Here is a 24,086-nt window from a genome sequence, read left to right on the forward strand (position 1 = left end):
ACTTACGGTGGTTCCGGAAGCTAAAAGAGAAAAAGAAAAGGTAATTTGCAATTTACCCATACTTTTTAAAAATAAGCGTCCAAAAGGAAAGAGAAACAATAAAATACAAGTTTTTGAAAACAAAATTGCACTAATAAAAGATATGTTACTGTATAATAAAAGAATTTATCGTCGGAGACTAAATTTAGGTATAGATGGACGTAATCGTAATGAATAAGATTTCAATAACGCGGAGCCGCTGGAAGAGTCTAAAACGATGGTGTGGAAGTCACGTGTCGGTGGATTGACAATGGAAACTTCCCTAAACCCCAAATCTAATCCACCTTTTAAGAAAAATAACTACTACAATTTTCAAACAAAACTTTTATGAAAAATTTACAAATAGCCGTTCCGTCCCGTAACCGAAAACCCTTCCGTACAATTCCATAAAAACTGGCAACACTTTGGGTCGAAACTGTCGTAATTATAAATGAAAGAAATGACAAACTTATCCGATTAATCAAGATATTAAAACTCGACTCGCTCGGTTAATAATAATAATTATTATTATTTCAAGGAGTAATTAATTTTTATTAATTTCTTTGAATAAAGACGAAAACCAAACCGAACATCTCAGGGACTTAGTGTATATCAAATATCCGCATTTTCAATGCAATATGAATTGAGATTTTGTTAGGATTTAATTGAAAGTTAAGGATGTGGATTTAAAAAATTAATAAAATTGAAGCATTTGTAATAGAAATTCCAATTGATCGAACTAAATATAAAATTTTACTAACAATATTAAATGCGGGGAATAATCCGAGTTACTTAATTTTAAATTTAATTGATGTACAAGCATCGTTTTTATTTTATATTTTTAGGTCATACACTTCTATAATATACTTATCGCTTCTGAAACGATGAACATACACAGTTGAGCAGCTAACGAGCGTTTCAAAAAGGACGTAACCCTAAGATTAAGAAGTCACCCATAGGTAAAAAATATTATTTCTCCCTACATGTAAGTTGGCAACTCACTACTAAAGATTTGCAGCTTGTAACAGTTGAAATTTCCTTTTTACACACTAGTGCTATACCAGCATAAATTCGTCTCTATTGTGTTAACTATGTCGTTTTCCAAGGTCGAACATGTGTTTATTATTGAGGCGCGTATAAATCTTACGAACGGGTGAAACACGAGTTTCGGATAAAATTTCCAAATTTTATAGTTTCTAATATGTCGACAACATCGCGTTTCATTAATAAATTTCGTCAGACCGGGAATTTACACGATCGGAAAAGCGCAGATCGACGGTCACTGTTAACAGTAGAAGTTCTGAAGGATGTGAAAGAACGTTTGACTCGCTTGCTTAGAAAGTTATCTTCACAGGCTGAGCTTTCACTATCTACAGCTTCCAGGGCTATTACAAAATTACCAATCGCAGCGGTGTCGTTCAAGAATTGAAAGAAGTAAACCGCGAAAAACGTTTACAGTATTGTCGTCGGTTTCGTTCTCTTGTTGATGACAACCGGTTTTGAAATTTTGGATCGTGTTTATTTCAGCGACGAGGCAGGGCTTTTCTTGGATGGCTACATAAACGACCAAAACTGCCGAATTTGGAACGCTGAAAATCCTCACGTGTTTCACGAACGACCATTACACGCACGTAAAATTAGTGTTTGGTGTGCGATCTCCCGGCGTCGTGTAATAGAACCTTTATTTTTTGATAAATATGTAGATAATGTGGTTTACTGCAAAGAAAATCGAACAGTTTATTGCCGTGTTAGATTTACACGAACTAGAATGTCGGTTGACAACGCAACGCGTCATACTGCTAATGAAACGCTACATATGTCATGGGAATATTTTTGCCATCGTTTGATATCAAAGGGTCGTGTCCTCCAGGATCCTCAGATCTTACACCAGCGGATCTTTTCCTTTAGGAGTATTTGAAAAATGTATTTTTAAAAACAATCCTCTGACACTTAACAAATCGAAGGCTAACACTGAAAGGGAGATTTCAAACATTACTGAACAAACATGACGAAAAGCGGCTGCAAATGTTATGAAACGTATACGAACCTGCATCAAGATCAAGGGAAATCATTTTGATAAATCTATTGTAAAGTTATTAAATGTAATTTGAATACTGTTGTGTGTGTAAGTATTTTATTAACGCTAATATTTTTGTAATAAATTCACGTCGTCAAACAAAGGGGTTGCGTCTTTATGAAACACCCGTTATACATTATATGCAATTCAATTTTTATAAACGTACACAGCTACAAACGCGTACGTGTCTTATAACGGAAATTCTAACGCAGATACATTACTCATCTGATTGCCCACATCAAAGATGGTGGCGGGATCAAGGGCGTAGCGGGGAGACGGTAGACAAAGAGGAGGAAGGGGTTGGTAGAAGAGAGAAGGATTACGCGATACGCAAGAGAAAGGAAGAAAGGAAAAGACGAGACGAAGTTTATTAGCTGTCCTCTGTTAGCCCTTGATTAGCTATTCTGTAATAACGTGACTTATCTGCATTTTACAACACGACCTCATCCTACAATTCACACCGACTGTTCTTCAGTCAACTAACACCGGAGGACTGATTCTGTAAAAGGATGCCACGATACGACTAGACTTATAAATCCGTATCAAACAATATTCATAATATAACAGAACGACCGCCAAGTTTATTTAAATACAGACAAGAAAATTTACTCGAGTTTAAAATATGTGAGGCAGCAAATTGTTTTACGAAATGAGTGATATAACACCTACAGCCCGTAAAATTTAAAAAAAAAAAAAATTATCCATTAGTATGCAAGTAATATTAGATCCGCCCGATCGGTATCGCAAAGCTAAACGATATTAGATTTCTCACCGATATTTTTTCATGCCGATACAAAAATTAAATTATTATTATTTTTAATGTAAACTCGTAGAATGTATCAAAGAAAAACCACTAATTTTTATAAATGTTTTCTGTAATATAAAAACGATCTGAATTAATTAATCTACAACCATACCCAGGGGAAATGGACCGGCGACAATATATAAAGTAAAACTCTATATATGATCAAAATACATCAGTAGGAGTTTAAAAAATATGTAATAAAATCCAACAAAAAAAATCCCATAAACTAACAAAATTATAGAAATTAGTAAAATATGTAAGGAAATATAATATAATCTTTTCTTAAAATTTTAAAATCCCGATCAATAACTAATCTGCGATCGAGGACCTTATGTTTGATTTATGGCTTTTCAATTCTCCACTTTTTTTTTAAGTTGATTTAAAATTATATAAAATATTCAAGAACGATAAGCTGATAATAAATATTTTTATAATTTTCCATCGATCATTTTAAGCGAAATAATATGGAATTTATGAATCGATAAACTAAGAAGCGATTGGCTGCTATGTATTTGAAAAAAGGTAACCTGAACAAAATAAAAAAAAAAAAAAATGACAGAGGGTAATAAAATTAATGAATAATATAATTTAACATAACTTAATAAAAACTAACATTTATTTTAAATATATAACTTTAATAAAAATCAAAGATTAACTTCGATTTTTATTCCTCAAGTTAATTTTTCTGTCGACTTAGATACTATGGAATTATAATTGCTTATTTTTAAACGGTAACAGATAGAATACTTAACCAGCGATCGATTTTAATTTTTTTTTTTCTACAATTAATATGAAATTTAAAATTAATGAATCCACATTATACAAATATGCGTTCGACTAAAAACTTAAATGATCACCATTTGCAGCTAAAAACGTACGATTTATATTATATAATTAAATATTTGTCAAAAAACAAAGAATAAATGTATACATGAACACGATTTAAAGGAACAGTTGACTTTTTATGAAACTTTTAGCATATAACCGGTTAACTAATTTCAAAATCCAAATCTCTGAATGTACATTTCTCTTCATAATTTCCGGTTAAAAAAAGTACTAGTAGTTCGGTATGAAAATTAAATAAAAATATACTACTACAAAATATTAGAAAAAAAAAACAATTATGTTTATTACTTATAAAATTCTAATAAAATACGAAATTATATCTATACACATTTTTCTGCACGTTAAATATAAATTCGATAATTTAATGATTCAACGACATATGTAAGTAAAATTGATAAACAAACCGGCGAATTATAAGAAAGATAGTCGGCTGTTGATAAAATTTTAATGAAATGTTTATCGGTCGTATTTACGTAATAAAAGATATCACAATCTAGCCGATCAGAATCAGGGTGAAATCTTAAGTTTTGTTTCCGTATTTTTCGCTACTATTCATAATGCCGTTATTAAAATTCATCAGATCATTATTTTTATATTGAAATACAATTTAAAAAAATGTAAAATAATTATTTCAAAAATATTTTCTGTAGCTTAATTTTTATATAAATCGTAAAAAAAAATCTGAATTTACACGACCGGTTACCCTCACCACCGTTCGCGGATTTATCGATCGTAGATTTTTAATTTCACTTATTTTTTTCAGATTGAGAAAAATCTTTATTCGTAATAATAAACTAAGGCGGTTAAAAATTCGTAATAGTGTAGAAACATATGAAACTCAGATTAATCGAATAAAAAAGAATATATTTCGAGGAAGGTCGATTCTGCCACAGTTTAGATAAAATAGCATATCACTCATTTCTACTCCTAATAGTTTTTTGTTATAATAATTTTTTTGTTGAAAAAATTTTAATTTTTATCTAAAAAATGATACGTAACAACATTTTTTTATGTAGATTAATTATTAATGTCAATTCATCTACAAATGATGTTTTTTGCGCTTTTATACGCATTTTCATTATTTAGCTTATCTAAACCAACAGATAGTGTTTTTTTTTTAATTAATAAAAAGATTCCTGGCCGAAACAGCCATTACTTAAATTACGGACATTAAGTGGAATACCGTCAGTCGAAAAAATGCCAAACAGGACAAAGATAATCAGAAAAGATTAGTTGTTAGTAGGTAATTAAGCGCAATTTAAATTTATATTTACACGGTTAACGTAGCCGAAAAGCGATTTAGGTATTGAAATAAGAGTATTTTCAATTTTTAGATCGAAACAATGAAAAGCGAAACGATAAACTTCAAATTCATCTATTTTGTTTATGAGACGTGTACATATTCTTTCTCTTCAATTTTTTCTTCACATACAACATTACTTACTGTTACACCGATTATTTTTACTGTATTATCGTACGTATTTCTTAAGAAATAAAATTAAAATCATCCAAAATAACAATTTTGCGAAAGCGCTGGAAAATTTTAAGTATTCATATAAAAAAATAATATTACAAAAATTAATTGTAAATGTATTATCAAAAAATATACGTACTCTTTTTTGCTTACATATATCGTGTTTATTTTTTATATTTGTCGTCGGTTGTTTTTTAATCTGGAAATTACGATCCGTTATTTTTCAATATAGTTTACTAGTTAGTTGTAACGTCACTAAATTAAAACGTACGTATGTTATTATATAACAATTAAACGAAAACTTTTAAAACGAAATAGTTTTCGTCGGATTTATTCCATCGATTTATAGTCTTATAAGGTGAGGTGTTTATTGTCCGCGTTTAGTTTGGCTGTCGCGAGGCATATCCCGGCTGGTCTAGGGATCGGGGAGTAATCGTGGAGAGAGGGTCTACATTTGATCGCTATTTTTACCGCACTGTGATCGGTCTGTCTATGCGTACTATCGCAGTTATCTGGCTTTAACCCAAAATAAGCCAGATTGTCTCTCGCTTCGTTGTATCTTCTATTAAAAAGCGAGTCTGGACGCATAGCGTAGGTTCTTGCCATATATTACATTATCGCTTTCTTTTTATTTAATCCGAGGCTAGTTTAAATATTTTTCTTTTTAGTTTTTTCTTTTATACTTTCGACACATTTATTATCGATATTAAACACTCTACATACTTAAAACGCTTAACATTTTAAACATTTATTTACGTTACTTTACTAGGATGACTTCAATCACAATTATCGCAAATATAAATTTTTTATCCAGTAATTACAATGAAAATAAATTTAAGAAAAATTTCAAATTTAGCATGTTTAACACAAATATTTCAACTGCACCCGCATTGATTTTTAAGTTTAGTAATTAACTAGTTTCATAATGACGGTAAACAAAACGAAAATTGAGAATCGTCTTGTTTTTATTGCCTAAAAACGTTTTTATTAACCTATCCGATTTAATTATTTTTTTTAGAGACAGCAGGCCAACGCCCAATACATTTTTACATAACGATAATAAATACTTTAGAGTAAGAAAAATGTCAAGACCGCCAGACCGAGATTCAAACCCACAACTTTCCGGATGAAAGCGTGGAAATACTACCGTTCTACCACGCAAGTCGGCAGAATTTCATACTATTACTAAAATATATCCGGCCAGAAATATAACAAAAAATGAACCATTATTATGACCGTGACGAAACGATATTTCTAAAAAATAAACTATTTAAAAAAACAACTGTATGACACAGCTCCTGACTTAAAATAAGGCACCTGCCTAATCAGTTTTAATCTTTTTACTATTCAGTGGACGTATTCATTCCATTAGTTACACGAGAAATATTTTTAACATATTTTTGTAACTTTTTAAAAAGAATAAATCATTCCTAGTTAAACAAATAGAGTATTTGAAAAATAGACATCAACTGGAAAACTAATTCATAAAACACGCTCAAATTATAGGAAAAAATTTATAAAATCAGTTTTATAGTCAGTTTATAGGGTATATTTAATATTTTATTATCTACGTTTCAAACAGGAATTAAAACAAAATGTAAAAAATGTAAACAAAATTTTTTTTTTCCAAAAATGTTTTTATGCAAATTTTTATGAGATAAAAAAATGTTTATCGTTCAATAGAAAAACGATTTGGAAAATACGGGCAAGTCCAGGCTAGATTTTCTATAGCTATTAAAGGTTCAAACCATTAAAAAAGATATAAGGCGACTACGCCGCATTTCATTTACACTGATTTTGGCATCGTCTACGATATAACACCAATAATATTTTCGTCATTTTATAATCCGTATCGAAGAAAAGGTTTCAAATCTGATTCTTTTCATCAATTTTCGTGAATTCTAGGCTTAATGATTTTTAAATTACTTCATAAAGAAAATAAGAATTTATTAACTTCCAATAAAATCAGACTGGTTTACAGGCGATCATTTAATACAAATGTGCCGAGATAATTTATTCGTCGGGGTTAATCCAGTATAAAGTCGCCTGACAAGTTGACCGTTTATTCTAACCGATCTTACAAACGCTACGAGAATATAATTAAAAACATCTTTCTTTTTAACGAATTAAAATAAACCAATAATTTTTTTATATAAAAAAACGGCCTGGGGCTATCGGATCTTCGAAATGAAGTGATGATATCAAAGCATCACGCGTGGGCAGACCGCCGAAAAAATAACAGCAGGAAAATATTTTATATATAAAATATATATTTATGAAGACAAATTCGAAATATCTTTGAAGACCGAAATATTTTTTGAGATTATGTCGGAGAGAAAAACACCGGATCAGAAAACGGCTAAGAAAAATTTGTATTGTAACTTATTGAAAATAAGCTCAATCAAACGTCGATTCTTTAGTTCTGATTTTTGAGTAAACAAAAAACTAACCGTAGCACACAAATGATTAAAAAAAACCGTTATTACGATTCAAAGTTTAGAAAGCTCGACGCACAAGATGGATGGATCGCTGAACCGGCGATTGACTTCTCTTACTACCTACGACGTTCTGTCGCGGTACACAATCGTCGCTACGTTTGTTACAGAAACCCGATTACAATTAGTACGCTTTCTAATACATAAGTTGCCATTAACTTTTTTGTATAATGAATCGAAGGTAAGATTTAGTCATTAATGTAATGGATTACACTTAGTCACCATCCGTAAATTTAGATGCGACTTAACTTCAGAAGTCACTTAACCATGTAAAATAAGATAATTTTTACAACTGTCGCTTTTTGATCGTTTTAATAGACTATCTAGAAGGAAAAATATTTAAAAGCAACAGTTTTAATCTATATCAAATGTGACGACTTTTCACAGAAATATATCGATAAAAAAGTTCTCACACGAAAGAAAAATTCTCTTTTCTCTTTTGTTTTTATTTTCTTTCGTTTGTTTTCGTTTTCTTTTTATCTTATTTATTATGAATTACTTACGGGAGAAAAACAATTGTTTTATTTCATATTGAACCTAATCGGTTTTCTGCGGTAGCCTAAAGAATTTCAATCCATCTAAAGAAAACCCTTTAAAAATTACGAGAGGTTCATTTTACACGTAAAATGGACCTGAAATTGACGTAAAATGGATTGAAACAGGTTAACTACCAGGTATTACTTCCAACATCAGCTACGAATGACCTAAACAACATGACGCTATTATTGATGAAATTATTATCGATTTAGTTCAGCGCGATCCAGGCGTCAGTACACGACGTCTTTCTGAGCGGATCGGAGTTTCGCATTCAACGGTTTGGAAGACACTTAAAACAAAATTTATCTCTATCATAAACAGCCGGTTCAATATCTACACCCAGAAGTCGGTCCCCATTCGCTCGGTGTTCTGCGGCTGATGGAATACAAATTGACAACTCTAATGTTTTGTTTACAGAAGAGGCAAATTTCACTCGAGATGGCATCAACTTAACTCGATCAGCATACATGGTATTAAGGTTTTTCAAGTGCACACAACACAAACTAATACGAATTCATTACATTAACTGAAAAATGATACACACTTAAGCACATTGCACTTAAGCACAAGGATTAATTAGGAGGTACAAGATATTTATTCAAATTGCATAATATATGGCTGGTAATTCAACGAAGTAACAAAGGGGTATGTGTGTGTGTGTGTGTGTGTGTGTGTGTGTGTGTGTGTGTGTGTGTGTGTGCGCGCGCGCTCACACACACGTTTTGTCATCCAACTAGTAAACCACCACATTTGACTGGATGGATGCTTTTCTCAATTTTTCTGTTCTGTGCTAATTTATTTTACCTGAACATATTTTGTACAGCCTAAATCTTCAATAATATATTTCATACAATACAATCTTTGTATTTCACTTAGCTTTTTATCTTTACACGTTCTTCCTCCAAATTAACTAAAGCTGGGTCTCTTAAAAAATACACGAAACAAAATTCTAGTTCGCCTCATAAGATATGCTCCTCTCCTATTCGGCTTAACAGATCTCTTCGTTTCGAATTTTATCGACTCGCCTAAATAAGTTTTTAATTCTTCCGTAACACCGTATTTCAAAAGTTATACTCCTTTTTATTCTGTTTTTCCGCCCTGAACCCTAAACAGATATTTTCAAAAATTTCTTTCTAATTTTTAGATTTTTTCTTCATGAAAGCTCTCGCTGCTCGTATAAATCTGCTTTTAATGCCCGTATTACTTCGTCCATCTTTTTTAAACGCACCTACAGAATAGCAATGCTTTAACGATACGCTTCTGGTTTATCAGGTCCCTAATATGTGTATCTTAACATTCCGTTCTTCATTATCCACCTTTCGGTCACTCCATTTCATTACCTTTGTTTTACTCCTCGGATAATATAACTGTGACATTTACACTTCGATTCCAGTACCGCTTCGTTTTAAGTTTAAGTTATCTTTTTTCCACCCGAAATATTTTTTTCTACAATCGTTTATTGTTCGCACAATTACATTCGGCATACGTTCGCGGCCACTTTTTCCCCACTTCTAGTAATAAAATCCTTATCGACTGCACAGCATCGCTTAAGGATGGGCTTCAGTAATTAGGTGACACCACCGTGCTACAATCTTATATTAAAGTTCCTTGATTAAACGATTTCTAACAGAATAGTAACGTATAGTCCGGTAGGTTTTTATTTTGTTGAAAGCTCCTAAACGGTCAGGACAAATATTCTATAATCTGGACAGGTTCACCGCACTCATCGGCGATAGTAGGCGGTCGACACCGTTAAATGACGGTCGATAAACCTGATTTTCTTGGGAAAAGGATGTAAATTCCAGCCCTTACAACCAAATAATCTCGGTATATTCGGTCGCTCACACGGTTAAGCGCTTACTGCGGCTCAGTATTACCTCCTATAATTTTTCAGAGCCGCAGTAAACGAACCACCAATAACCGAAATTGGATGTACAGTTTCACAGGACGGGTAAAATCTTATAACAATAGTCGTAAATAACATCAAAGAGATCATATTAACACTAAATTATTTAAAATACGAAAAATTAATTTATACGCACATATTTGTTGGTATTCAAGGAAGCTAAACAAATATATCCATTATATATTTTAAAAAGTAACTATATATAGGTTTAAAAATAATAATAACAACCAACATAAAAGAAGTTCAATTTAATTATTCAAGCCAAAGATCTATCAACGCAGATAAATCACAAAAAAGCAAGACAAAGTGAAGCAAAGAGAACGATCTCATCTGAATATACAAACACAAACACAAGGAACTATTATGTGTGTATAAAGTAAATATATATATATATATATATACCCTAAACATAGAACATTGACAACAGATAACAAACTCAGTAATGTCGTCACACTAGATTAACAATTCTGAATGCGTACTACAAACAACGGCACCACAACTTAACAATCAATTCCAACCACAACAAATTAAACAATAGTAATATTAGTAATAATAACATCGATTAATATTAATTATTTATTATTCTAAAGAAGAAAATAAATTATTTAACATTATCTCGCAATTACCGTTTTAAACTGTGGAGAAAAATTATGATGAATATTTAATACTGTAATCGAATCAAAATTTTTAAAAATAGTCTATAGAAAAACAACCGATTTTGTCATTAAACTTTCTTTTGTAAACTATTGTAACACATCATTCATTTCAAAATTTAGAACGCAGATTCATAACTTAAAAATAGGTCACACCTTAATCTATTTAAAATTAAAGAAATTATTTGGTTAAATTATTTTTACAAAACTTCAAATAAGTATTCATCAAGAAATCGATGCATCATAACTGAACGTGGAAACAATATACTACTATACAAATGATAATTGTTAATTATAATTTCGCCTCCACAAAAATTACTGAATACTTGTGTATACCTGTATTATAAAAATAAGATTGTAAACACCTAGAACTCTGTCGATGATCTGACAAGAGTACATGTGAATCGGAAAAGTAATATTCCAATTCGCTACTCCCCGCGAACGATGCAGTTTAACAGTAAGATAAAAGTGAAACAATGAAGTGTACCGGGATAAAAGCTGCATAAAATATTCTCCGGTACGAGTCACAACATGTACCACCGGCAAACCACACTCCTTTACGGATACCTTAAAAATTAACACAACTGCCACGCCCTGATTTTGCGATGCATTCTGTATTGTCCACTTTTTGCCGGCATTGTTTGGTGTGATTTTGTTTTAGGCGAGTTTGTAACGATTAATTAAGATGATATATATAAAAAAAAATTAAAAATAAAGGTAGAAGTAATTTTGAACCGATCGGGTGGGCAAAAATATTTTTCAACAATATTTGCATCGTAAAATTTCCCGCCGACCCGATCCGACCGATATCTAACTATACTTCATCGTTTCATTTGTTTCCGCCTTTACTTCTCTTCTCTTACTCTTTTGCATGCGCTGGTTGCGTGACGCGGTCATTATTGCAACTGTTTTCCGCCACAGCTATCGCCGAGCAGTCGGTACAGTGACCAGTGTTACACCCAAGTCACGCCGTCTCTATTTTGTTTCTAATTTTTCTCAGCTTTGTGTTTGTTTAGCAGCGAGTGATGACAACCCAGATCATAGCGAAACGCAAAGGGTTTTAGAATTACTCGTGTCTAGCGAACCTGACCGATTGAATGCGAGTGTGAGTGATGGGTGGGGCAGCGACGCCGACGATACCGAAAATGATCCTGATTTTGCTCCTAGCGATGCATCAATGTCAACCAGTGATGATGAAGGTATGTTTGCTGATAATATGAAGGTGAATGAAGAAGACATGTATAAAATTATGTGTGCGATGAGAATGCTGGGACGAAAATACAAGTGTGAATGAAGATCTGAATTACAGTGTGCGTGTAGATGATGTAGAAGATAATGACGTACATGTTAATTTAAGTGAAAGATACAAGAAGCTGAATAAAGCCAAGAAGGCAAGAAAAAAATAACGAGGATGAAAACGGTAACTTATCGTTTAATTTTAATCTACCAACGACAGCAAAACCGACTGATTATTTTTATGCCTACCTTGATGTTAACATACTTCAGCAAACTGTACACGAAACAAATAGAAATGCAACGTTGGCAAAAATCAGATTAAAACGCAGTAACAGACTTAGAAAATGGCGGGTAACAGATGTCGGAAGAAATAAAAAACTTTCTAGGCCTTATTTTGTACACGGACTTAGTCCCAACGCCAGGTTGAATGATTATTGGTAAAAAAGCATTTTATACAGAAATTTGGTGGCGCCCCGAGTAATGAGCAGGAATAGAATTCGGTTGCTATTACGGTTCTGGCTCTTTAATAGCAACGAAAACCCATTATTTCCATATCTCCCATCTCAACCAACGGTTTAAAACGAAAAAACTCCTAGTGAGGATCCGGTTGCAGACGAAAGCACGATTCCCTTCAGAGGTCGTCCAATCTTCAAGCAATATCTCCCACAGAAAACCCATAAATATGGCATAAAGATCTTCAAGATGTGACACCACAAGTTATCCTTTGAAAGTACGAATGTATATGGGGAAGGGAATAGGCATTGATGAAGGTTGAGCGTTAGCGACGTCAATTGTTAATGGATCCAATGGTTGACTATTTAGATAAGGGCCATGACTATTTTTAAACATCTTTAGACCTAGCTAACATGCTTTTGGCCCGAAATACCAATCTTGTCGGTACACGGCTATCCCATAAAAGACCATTCCTCAGGTCAGTCCGTAAAGCCGGGAGAAATGGAATGTTTGGAATACCCTAACGGGGTAGTGTACACAAAATGATTCGATAAGAGAGAAGTCAAACTCATGTCTACTAATCATCCTGCAGATTTTGTAGACGCTGGAAGAAAAAACAAGAACAGGGTGATTCTATACTAAAATCTTTAGTACTGAACGAGTATAACAGAGCCAAATTGGGAATCGATTTACCTGACCCAATGTCCTCCTACAGTACTGCAGTCAGGAAATTAATGCGGTGGTACCACTAGGCAACTGAGGAACTACTCCTTGGAAGAGCAGTAGTGAATGCTTGGCTGACATATAAGAAAGCTGAAGGCGCTACTGCTCGTAGTAGAATAAAACGTGTTTATTCTACTACCACATTCAGGGAAAAAAATAGGGTATTCACATCTTAAACTTGCAACAAGAAGTTGTGGATCCTGTACGAGAAACTGGCGATCACTACTACCTTGCTGAAACAGCAAACTTCGTCGGTGAAGGAAAAAATAAAAGGCGAGCAAGGAAGAACTGCAAAGTTTGTTACTAAAGAGCTGTAAGCACAGGAGGTCGTAAGGCAGCCAAAAAATTCACAACATTCTGCGAAAAATGCCCTCAGAAGCCGTATTTTTGCCGACTCTTTTAAGAAAATTCACAAGTAAACGACAGTATATTTTACTGTCACTACAAGCAAATTTTTCTTAAGTCTTTTTAAGTAAATTTTTCTTTGTGTTACTACCTTTCATTTGATATATTAACATTTCTGGAAATGAAATTATAATTGTTGAAGTTAATTAATAAACAGTTCTTTGAATACACAGTTGTATTATTATTTCCTAATAATTTGTAAACAATTTTTTTATATAAAAATATGACAAACGTTTATTTAAAAAAATTTGTATTTGCTACTTACATATTTTTGTTACATGGTATGCTATGTAACAAAAATGCCAGTAATTAATTAGTAAATATAACAATTTCATTAATGGCTTTATTATATTCCTAGTATAAATTTTGTACTATACACAATAATAAAACAAAGTAATAAATTAGTAAAATGTTTGTGCCGACCCGACCGAACCGGCTAAACTTAGCCTTCTTGGAACGTGTTTTTCGCCTATCTAAAACAGTCAAAATAACTTTATACTACATTCTCTGCTTAATCGGGAATCTCATTTGACAAAGTAGTTCCATTCGTTTACTAGTGCAGTTCGGCAAGAAGTACCTAGGGGCAAACAGTGAAATATAAACGGCGCACTGGCGGTCCGGTCGGGTCGGCATGGCAGTTAACGCGGCGTTAACACTGATTATGCGCCAGGCATCTCCAGAAAGCTACATGAGAAGGTAAAAAAACTTCATACAAAATGTATTTCCTATTAAGATTTATTCTTTTTGTTTTTTAATCAGCGGCTACAGTGGCGGTTGTACAAACCAGAGAACGCTTGAATTTGTCAGAGCTGCTTAAAATCACCACTACTTTTCAGTTACCGAACCACCGAACGAGCAGAACGGGGCATCATTATATGGAAGATAACATCACATAATATTACTTCAGTGAAATGTTACTAAATAACGATTTAATTCCGTAAATACAACCCGAATGGATTTAAAGGCATAAACACTTTGACAGGACATTAAATTCTCGACGGTAGTAAAGATTTAAAGAAAAAAGCATATGAAAATTTCTTACGCGTCTTACATTCTTTACTCAAAAGTGAAACTTTTCGAAAGATTTACGGTACAGTAAGCAACTTCTTTGCATAACAAAATTCTAATGTTCAAAAATCTTTATTTGGAAATCTGGCACTGTGTTTTTAGGGTAGCTGAAGGAAAAACAGTATGTTGCTTTTTACAACACACAAGGATGCTTTCACTAACACCAAAACCAGTCTCTTCTAACTTTCAAATAGATAAAAATTCCTTTCATTACTAATACCATATCTATAAAAAGTTTGTTAAAAATCATAAAAATAATTATTTTATTAAGTAATAATTAGTAAACGTATTACGTGTAAGTGACATTCTTGACGTAGAAAAACCTGCAAGCAGATTACCATCGGTACAGGTAATATAAGAAAAACAGCCAAAGAAAAAAGTGACGAGGGAAAGGTACAGAAAAATAAAGTTTAATCGAGTAGATAATGCATTCTCAAGGGCGTTTCGCTCGATTATCAGCGATTAAAATACATAAAAAAATTTTATTAAAATATAATGCGGTATCAAAATTTTCCAGAATAGGCCTTAAAAAAAGGCTTAGGTTATTTAAAAATGACCATCATCCCCTTTTGAATAATCTACTTCGAAACACAGGCACAGTGATCCCAACACCTGTTCAACGTCTCAAAAGAACCGGTGTTGTCTTTTCCTCCTGAAGACCGTACGGTATAGCCGGTGATCGTTTAAAAATCTTCTACATATCAAAAAGGCAGCCTTTCGACTTCGATTTCATTTTCAAAAAATGAGGTTCACGGTATCGGTCTTTTTCACCGCACAGCTTAAAAGCCTAAAAACGTCACAGTAAAAATTAGAATTCATCACAACACAGAGATGAACAAATTCTTCATTAAACGATGAACATTTCTCAACATTCGGATGATAGTCTGCTTGCCTGAACGATCATAATTTTGAACTGAAACTTACGGTCCTGCTACTCAAGAAAATACGTGTTCGACCCAAAAAAAATGATCTCTAGAAGTCTGACGAAGCGTTTTGAACATCTCGGTATTTACCACGGTTCGCGTAGATGCGAGTATAATTTCAAATTTATAGCCCCTCTGCAGAGAAGCACTGCATTAGATTATAAAATAATACATACCGAACATATACACAAAGATACATCCCGTAAGCAAACCGCAAACCTGCTTAGATCGATAGAGAGAGCTCGGGTGAAATGACCATCAATCTTCCACACGGTTTCATCTTAAAGAACAGCCGCTGCAATTATACTGATTTTTCTAATACCGCTGCAGTACAAACATTTTAAATTATTCTTTAGTTCCAGTCATACCGGCTTAAGCTCTTTCCCTTAACAGAAATTAAAATCTCTTTTTACTTTAAGTAACTTTGTAATTTTATTCGTATTAAATTAAGAATTAAAATAAAGTTGCTTGAAATATTATTTTTTTCTTAATATTTTCTTTAAACCAGTAAAAAAAAAAAAAAATATAATGCATTCCTTAGAACCAAAATTTCACGGAATAGCATACCCAAAAGGAAAGTGGATGAATTGGATTACATCGATGTCAGATGCAGTTTCCAGCAAGCTGTTTGAATTCAGCTAATGACTGTCGTAGATATTAATATTAAAAAAAAAAAAACAGCATGCAAGACCCTTCATTTATCACGCGCGCGCGTACATGTGTGTGAAAACATCACACATATTTCTGGTTCTCTCCTTTATAATTAAATTATTACAGATAAAAAATCATTAATAAACAATGTCTAGAATAAGTAAACACAACACACATATACATAATAAATGAGAAAAATAGTTAAACACATTAAATATGCATATTTAATTGTCGAACAAAGGAAAGGAAAACTGTGCTAACGAAGGGAAATACTTCACTAAGATATAACGAACATCAAGGTAAGAGAAAGTGAAGGATTTAAACATTAAAGAAGACAAAAGGGTTCAGAATATGTAATGACTAAAAAAGAACAAGATAAATATTAATTTTTTTTTCCGATTTAAAGTTTACAGCTTTTACAAACCAACAACGAAAAAAGAAGAAAAAAATAAACTTAAGCATTAATTTCTGATCTTTATTACTTAAGTACTTTTAAAAAAAATATATATACACACATATAAGGTGTGTATACTTAATGTAACTTAATGTCATATTACAAAAAATCTGATGTGGACATCACATGACTTCCTTGTACGCCTATTAAATTGCGTATACACTTCTTTTTTAAATGAAAAGTACATAAAATTTTATTTCATTAATAACTTCTGATATTTTTTCATATTTATTTTTTTGTAATTGAACTACTATTATTCATCGTAAAACGTTTTTTTACAATGAGAGGTTAATAATTATTATAAATCAATATATTTAAATTTAAAAAAAGTTAAAAACAAAAGGACATGAAGTCTGATTCGAACCGATGTGCCTTCCCCTAAGATCCAAACATTTAATTAATTAAAACATTTTATTTGGCTATAACTCGGGAACCGACGAAAATAATTACCACTTATGATAATATAGTTGAAAAGCTGTCAATGAGAGCTTATTATCGCAATTAAGAAAGAGTCCAAAATCCCAATTTTTTGAACACTTTTGGTTCAGTCGACTGCAATCAAAAAGGGAGGTGAACGACTAAATATTACAACAGTACTAAATTCAAATTTTCAACATCCTACGGGTAATCGTTTTTGAGTTATGCGAGATACGTATGTACGTACATACGTCACGCCAAACCCTGTATCCAAAATGGATTCGGGGATGGTCAAAATAACCCAGCGAGTTGGTCTAGTGGTGAACGCATCTCCCTAAATCGGCTGATTTGGAAGTCGAGAGTTCCAGCGTTCAAATCCTAGTAAAGGCAGTTATTTTTATACGGATTTGAATACTAGATCGTGGATACCGGTGTTGTTTGGTGGTTGGGTTTCATTAACCACACATCTCAGGAATGGTACAACACTACACTTCATTTACACTCACACATATCATCCTCATTCATCCTCTGAAGTAATATCTGAATGGTGATTCCCGGATGGTAAACAGGAAAAAGAAGGATGATCAAAATGGATATTTCCGTTGAAATCTGAAAACCGAATTTTTTCCCGTCACAATACTTCCTTTACTTCGTACAAGGAAGTAAAAAGTTAATAATAGTACTATTAATGAGTGGTTGGCTCTCTAACAGATAACTCACGAATTTCACTCGGCAAATAATAGATACCGCTATAACTGTAAACGTAACCCCACATACGTCAGCCGCCATGAATCCACAGATGAAAGCACAATGCGTAGAGTGGTTCATTGAAACAAAATCAGATAATTAATTCAACGCAATTTTATAACTCTGTATAAGTTAGACCCACCTTCTAGAACAAGCATTCGTTCGTGGTGGTATAACTTTAAAAGAGACTGTTAGTGTTGAACAAAGAAGGATGCAAGCAGGCCTGCAGGAGAGCACTCCTTTCATGCAACCGATGTGACCGTAAAAAAAAATCCTGCCTCTTGGAGAATGTTAATATTTTGGTTAAGACGGTAATTTTTCATGTATTTACACTTTAATATATTTTGTATGTAGATGTTTTCGTTTCATAGTTGCTACATTTTATTACGATCTTGCTGCTGTGCTTTGTTTTGTGACTTTGAGATGTCTTCTGTATAATTTTGCTATCGCTGTTGTACATATGATTGATCTGATTGACATATTCTTTTGATGTATTATGCTAGTGCATTATGTTGTTTTGATGTATTATGTTATCTTTTTAACAACATCTTGCGGAACCTGTTAGCGACCCCGAAACTGCCATATGGAAACTGTAAAATGGAGGCCCAGAACATCAGACGAAAAAAAGATCACTCCTCTGTCTTTTGTTCGCAAGGTTGGGAAGTCGACTATGAGTGCAGTGTACGAGTTAAATCTTCCGCGATATACCACCGTTCACGATATTTTGAAGAAAGGAATAAAATTGCGTCCTTATAAATTATTAATACTGCAGCACATTAAACCACAAGATCGCACTGCTACAAAGGAATTTGCTCTGGAAATGATTGAAAGAATTGAAAATGATTGTTACCTTAAAAAAGTTATGTTCTCAGACGAGGCTACATACATTTCACGTGTCTGGAAAAAGTGAACCCACAGAACGTTCGAATATGGCGATGAGAGAGAACGAACTATAGTTGAACGTATTAGAGATAGCCCAAAAATTAATGTTTGGTTCGGAAACTTCACGATTCGTAACTGGACCTTTCTTCTTTGCGGAAACCTAAGTTAACACGAACATCTATCTGGATTTGGAAAAAGGGTTTGCTGACGCCTAGCTTAAAGAGTTACAAGCCGAAATCATATTCCAACAAGATATAGCGTCACCGTCACCGCATTGGGGTTTATTAGTGCGTGAACCCCTCAACAGATTCTCAAATCGCCGGATTGGACCGATTTCGCTTACCCATCTCGATCACCGGATATAACTCCATGCGATTTTTTCCTATGGGGTTTCATCAAGGATAATGTTTGGAAAACTCGTGAAGTGAATATTGATGACCTTAAGGAGAGGATTGTTAACGTATTCGAACTCGCAGATGTGGATATGTTACAACGATCATGGCACGAAATTGATTACCGGTTAGATATTTTGCGAATTACTAACGGTGTACACATTATTGTCTTTGATTAGATAAAAAAAACTTTTAGTTTTATTGTTTCTAAATTCATACAACCTGTTTTTGTATCTTAATAAATAAATTATTTACTCAACATCAAAGTTATTCAGATAATTCTCAGGCACCCGGTATAAAAATATTAAAAGCTTTTCCTTTTACATTAAACTGCCTCATAACATGCTGTAACCAACACAATTTAAAGTTCAGAAACTACAGAAACACGAAAATAAAAAAAAATTAATAAAACTTTTTAATACATATATTATAAGCCTTACACTTAGCAGATGGACAAACTATGACAAATCTATTTTATTTTGTAGTAGAAAACATCTAATTTTTTTTTTAATGAAAAATTACAATGTCTTCATTGCTGATTTGAAATTTTTCATTTTTTGACTTCATCATTATCTATTGAAACTACATTATTATAGTCTCTATTAATAACTGTGTGCGTGTGCGTGCGTGCGTGAGTGTGTGTGTGTCACACACAGAGAGAGAGAGAGACACAGACTTTTTTCTCTAATTTTTTTGTGCTCTATGAATTACATAATATCTTATTACAGAAGATACAAGGTTCTAGAGACTTAACTTAATGTAATTCTAACAGATACTCAAGTAACATACCTAAAGCATACTCTGATCCTGCACAAATAAAAACATATTATAAAATGTACTCCATAAATTTACTATGAAGATTTCACTGTATAAAATCGTAGAACTATATTAAATACGATGATAACTCTCAGTGTATGACAAAATTTTAAACTCCTAGCAGATTTCCTAAAAATCAATATGTTAGTCTTGATTACAATACAGATACAATATCATGGATATCAATGAATCGCTTTACTGTAATACATTTTGTGTCTGTATTATTTATAGCTTAATGAACACAAACACATACACACACACATGCATGAGTTCACAATCACTAAAACCGATTCATGTACATCCTTAATAATACAGTATATTATGATCAGAACATTGTAGCAACAATGACATCATGTTTGACATTCCTAATTGGCGGTACATTAACATCTAAAACAGCATAGTACAATTTTATTCATAATACTAGACAATAATTGTGACTTAAATGGTAAAATATCTAGTTAAACAACTGTACTTTTTTTCTTTTCCTATTTGTCATATTGTTCTCAGTCCGTTCTGTCAACCCCAGCGAACCTTGAAATCCTATATTTTTATAGAATCACAATCGTTTTATTTATTTTATGCTGGAGATTTTCAGCATATCTCGGTACTGTTCCTGTACTTCAGTATCCGAGTCGGATGTAATTCAGTATATATTTTGGTCGGTTTATATACTTAGCTGTTTACTAAAGATTTATTTACGTGTTGCTCTAACACGTACGGTAAATTTGCATTCAAAATAACAAAAGACTAATGTCATTCAAGTAACTGGCAAAAAGCACAAAGCAGACAGAAGCCATTAGAATATACAGACTATCTTAATCCACAACATTGCCATTTTTCTAAAAAAAAAATGAAATGATAAAGAAGTTATTATCTTGAACAAAAAAGACACAACAAAAACGTAAAGACCGATTCAAATGAAGAAACTGACATTACTTAGTTAAAATGGTTTTATGAAAAAAAATGTTAAGGCTAAACGTGAATCCATAATTTGTTTTTGTGATCAACACAGCATGACTTTTCAAGGAATTCAAGCATAACGTAATTCCACACTCATAAATGATAAAACTTGGGTCTCAAATGGAAAATATTTTAACTACTGTAGTGACCAAGTAAATAATTAAATGCTGACAAGCTGAGTTTGCTACTCTATTGTAACCAGAGTACAATTGATAACTGCTGCTAAAACAGTGCAGTTTATCGATAGTACAAAAATACCTTTATAATTTAGAAACTGTTTCAGAAGAACATATATATCTATTAGATGCTTTTTGTTCTACGCGTTTACCTTAGTGTGTATGATCAAAACAAAAATGTATTTTTTTTTTTAACAACAAACAATATTGTTACATATACTTTTATTCATATACATACATACATACATACATACATATACATATACATATATATATAATATTAAACGAGTGTTGAAAATCACAAAGCCAAAAAAGATGCCAATTCTGCACTTATAAGTTTGTTGTTACAGGGATTTCGGCGAGGTAAATATTTCACAGAGAATGTACAGGATATCAAAATGCATACATACATCAGGTCATCCATTGTTAATATTTTCACACTAACACAACAAGCATGCTGTTTTCACAAGCCTGGTAAATATTTATTGTGGAAAATTATTTAAACACACATAATATTCTAAATGTTAAAATGTTTTTTAACATTAGAAGCTTTTGAAAGGTTAGAAGCTTTTGAAATGTGGTGCTATAGGAGAATGTTAAAAATCAGATGGGTGGATAAAGTGACAAATGAAGAGGTATTGCGGCAAATAGATGAAGAAAGAAGCATTTGGAAAAATATAGTTAAAAGAAGAGACAGACTTATAGGCCACATGCATCCTGGAATAGTCGCTTTAATATTGGAAGGACAGGTAGAAGGGAAAAATTGTGTAGGCAGGCCACGTTTGGAATATGTAAAACAAATTGTTAGGGATGTAGGATGTAGAGGGTATACTGAAATGAAACGACTAGCACTAGATAGGGAATCTTGGAGAGCTGCATCAAACCAATCGATGACTGAAGACAAAAAAAAAAAATGTTTTTACGGTTAACTTTCCCAACAGTGCAGAATGAAATAAATCGGCTATTTTTCTGCTCAGTATCTATATTCTGTGAAACAAGAAATGTAGCCGATCATAAACATAACTGTCAAATGTCAGTATAATGATAATCGTTTGCGTGAAATTTATCTGTCATTTTTATATTCTTCAGGAAAGTCATCGGGAAATTTTCTCAACAGACTGGCCTTTCAATCACGCCTTTTGTTCACAAGGACACAAAAAAAGAATTCATGTTAAGTAGGGGGTTCAATCATTCCATTCAAGGTGGTTTATATGTTCAGCTAAAATAACAGAATATGTAGTATGGAGAAATTCTCACATTTATCTTGCGAATAGTCACTGCATCCTAAAAAGTTGGTGTTTGGTGCACAATTTCACGGCAAAGATTTGACCCAATTTTTTTCATGGAAACATAGAATACAGAAAGTTACTCAGAAATTATTGTAAATTTCAGTTTTCTGAAATTATCTTAATTATAATTTAATTATTATATCATAAACTGAAATTGTTGTTTTACAGCAAGACGGTAAAACATGTTACATTGCCGATAATACTACGGAGTTGTAAGATGATTATTTTAATGACCTTCTAACTTCCTGCAGCCAACGGTCTCGACAGTCCTCAGACCTCTCATCACTAGTTTTTATTTATGGATCACATCTGAAAGGTGCTGTTTTGAAGAACACCTGCACACTCTTATGATGAATAAAAATGAAAATTTCAAAGACAGTATCTCTAACATCGATGCAACAACTAAGTAAGTTGTACTTAACGTGAAGAAACAAGCTGATCCCTGCATTGTAGCCGGCGGTAGACATTTTAAATATTTACTGCGATATGGGAAGTGAAAACAACTAAACATATACCTGCTAACATTCCTAAGCAAAAATTTTATCGTAATTTAACTTTTATTGTCGTTAAATAAATACAGTTCACTTGACATACAAGTTACGAGACTTTGTAACAAAAGTTGCGTAAATTTATAACATTACATATAACAATTCTCTTTCTATATTTTAACTCTGTAACAATTACAATGAAATTTCATTATATTAATAATATAATTTTATATATTATATAAAATTATAAAGCAAACTATAAAATATTATTAATAATAATTAACAGAGCAGTAAAGCACACTTACAATGTGGTTAAAACGAATCAAGTTCCATGAAAATTAAAATAGCGGCATTCACCTGTAACAATTAAATTTCAATTAATATGTAAATGAACTGCACATAAATAAATGCATTCATGTTTTCATTTCCACTTGAGCGCATTATATAATAATTGGATTTTGACAGCTTGAAATACCAAAACAAGTACAGGTTTTTTTTTAATTTTAAATGAGTCAGCATCTCAATCGTAGAAAAAAATAATTACTGCTGGAAAATGTTTTTTTATTAGACAGATACAGTACTGGTTTGGAAGGAGAAGGAGAACCGAAAATCTATTTCAGATTATCTCAGAATTATTATGTTCAATTAATAATTTTAAGTCAAAATAATACAGTTTCTAATGTTTTTCTATTCTGTATGTGAATTTAATTTTACTAATGTTCATGTTAGAACTTATTGCTTATTTGTTATATATTTAACGTATAAGAAAAATATCTTTCACATAAAAAGTTGTGAATATGGTTTACTAGTAAAAACTAAATTGTCAAGTTGGCTGTTTGCTGTTAAAATCTGTTTTAAAACTTACAACATCGTTAATTTGTTTACAAGGAAAGTTTATAAAAATTGAGTTTTAATTACCGTAAATAAGTATATACTATACCTTTAACATTAATAAAATAAAATAATGAATTAATAAAAATTAAAATGAAACAGAATTACGTACAAAACAAATAGGTAACAGCATTGTACATAAAAGCTCCAAATCCACGACGTATACAAATATTCAGATGAAATAATTATGTTGTTTATGAGAATAACAAATAACAGCATATAGTGTAAGTAACAACATGTCATTGATCATAACATTGAATAGTGTACAACTCAGAACAGCACCCTGTGCGGGGAGTTCCTTTTG

General features: G+C 32.3%; 1 protein-coding gene across 10 annotated transcripts in view; it reads right to left on the reverse strand.

Moving 5' to 3' along the window:
• The window catches only part of mub (poly(rC)-binding protein mub), a 493,744-nt gene that overhangs the window by 422,472 nt on the left and 47,186 nt on the right, over window positions 1–24,086 (reverse strand). The window contains exon 2 of one of the 10 annotated variants that reach the window (XM_075376023.1): window positions 23,197–23,248. The exons of the other annotated variants lie outside the window; for them this stretch is intronic. The gene's annotated coding sequence lies outside the window, so the exon portion shown is untranslated. The remainder of the gene's footprint in view (window positions 1–23,196; window positions 23,249–24,086) is intronic. 10 annotated transcript variants of the gene reach the window in all.

This window comes from Lycorma delicatula, chromosome 9, assembly GCF_047948215.1.
Source record: "Lycorma delicatula isolate Av1 chromosome 9, ASM4794821v1, whole genome shotgun sequence".
In the NCBI taxonomy this organism is placed as follows: domain Eukaryota; kingdom Metazoa; phylum Arthropoda; class Insecta; order Hemiptera; family Fulgoridae; genus Lycorma; species Lycorma delicatula.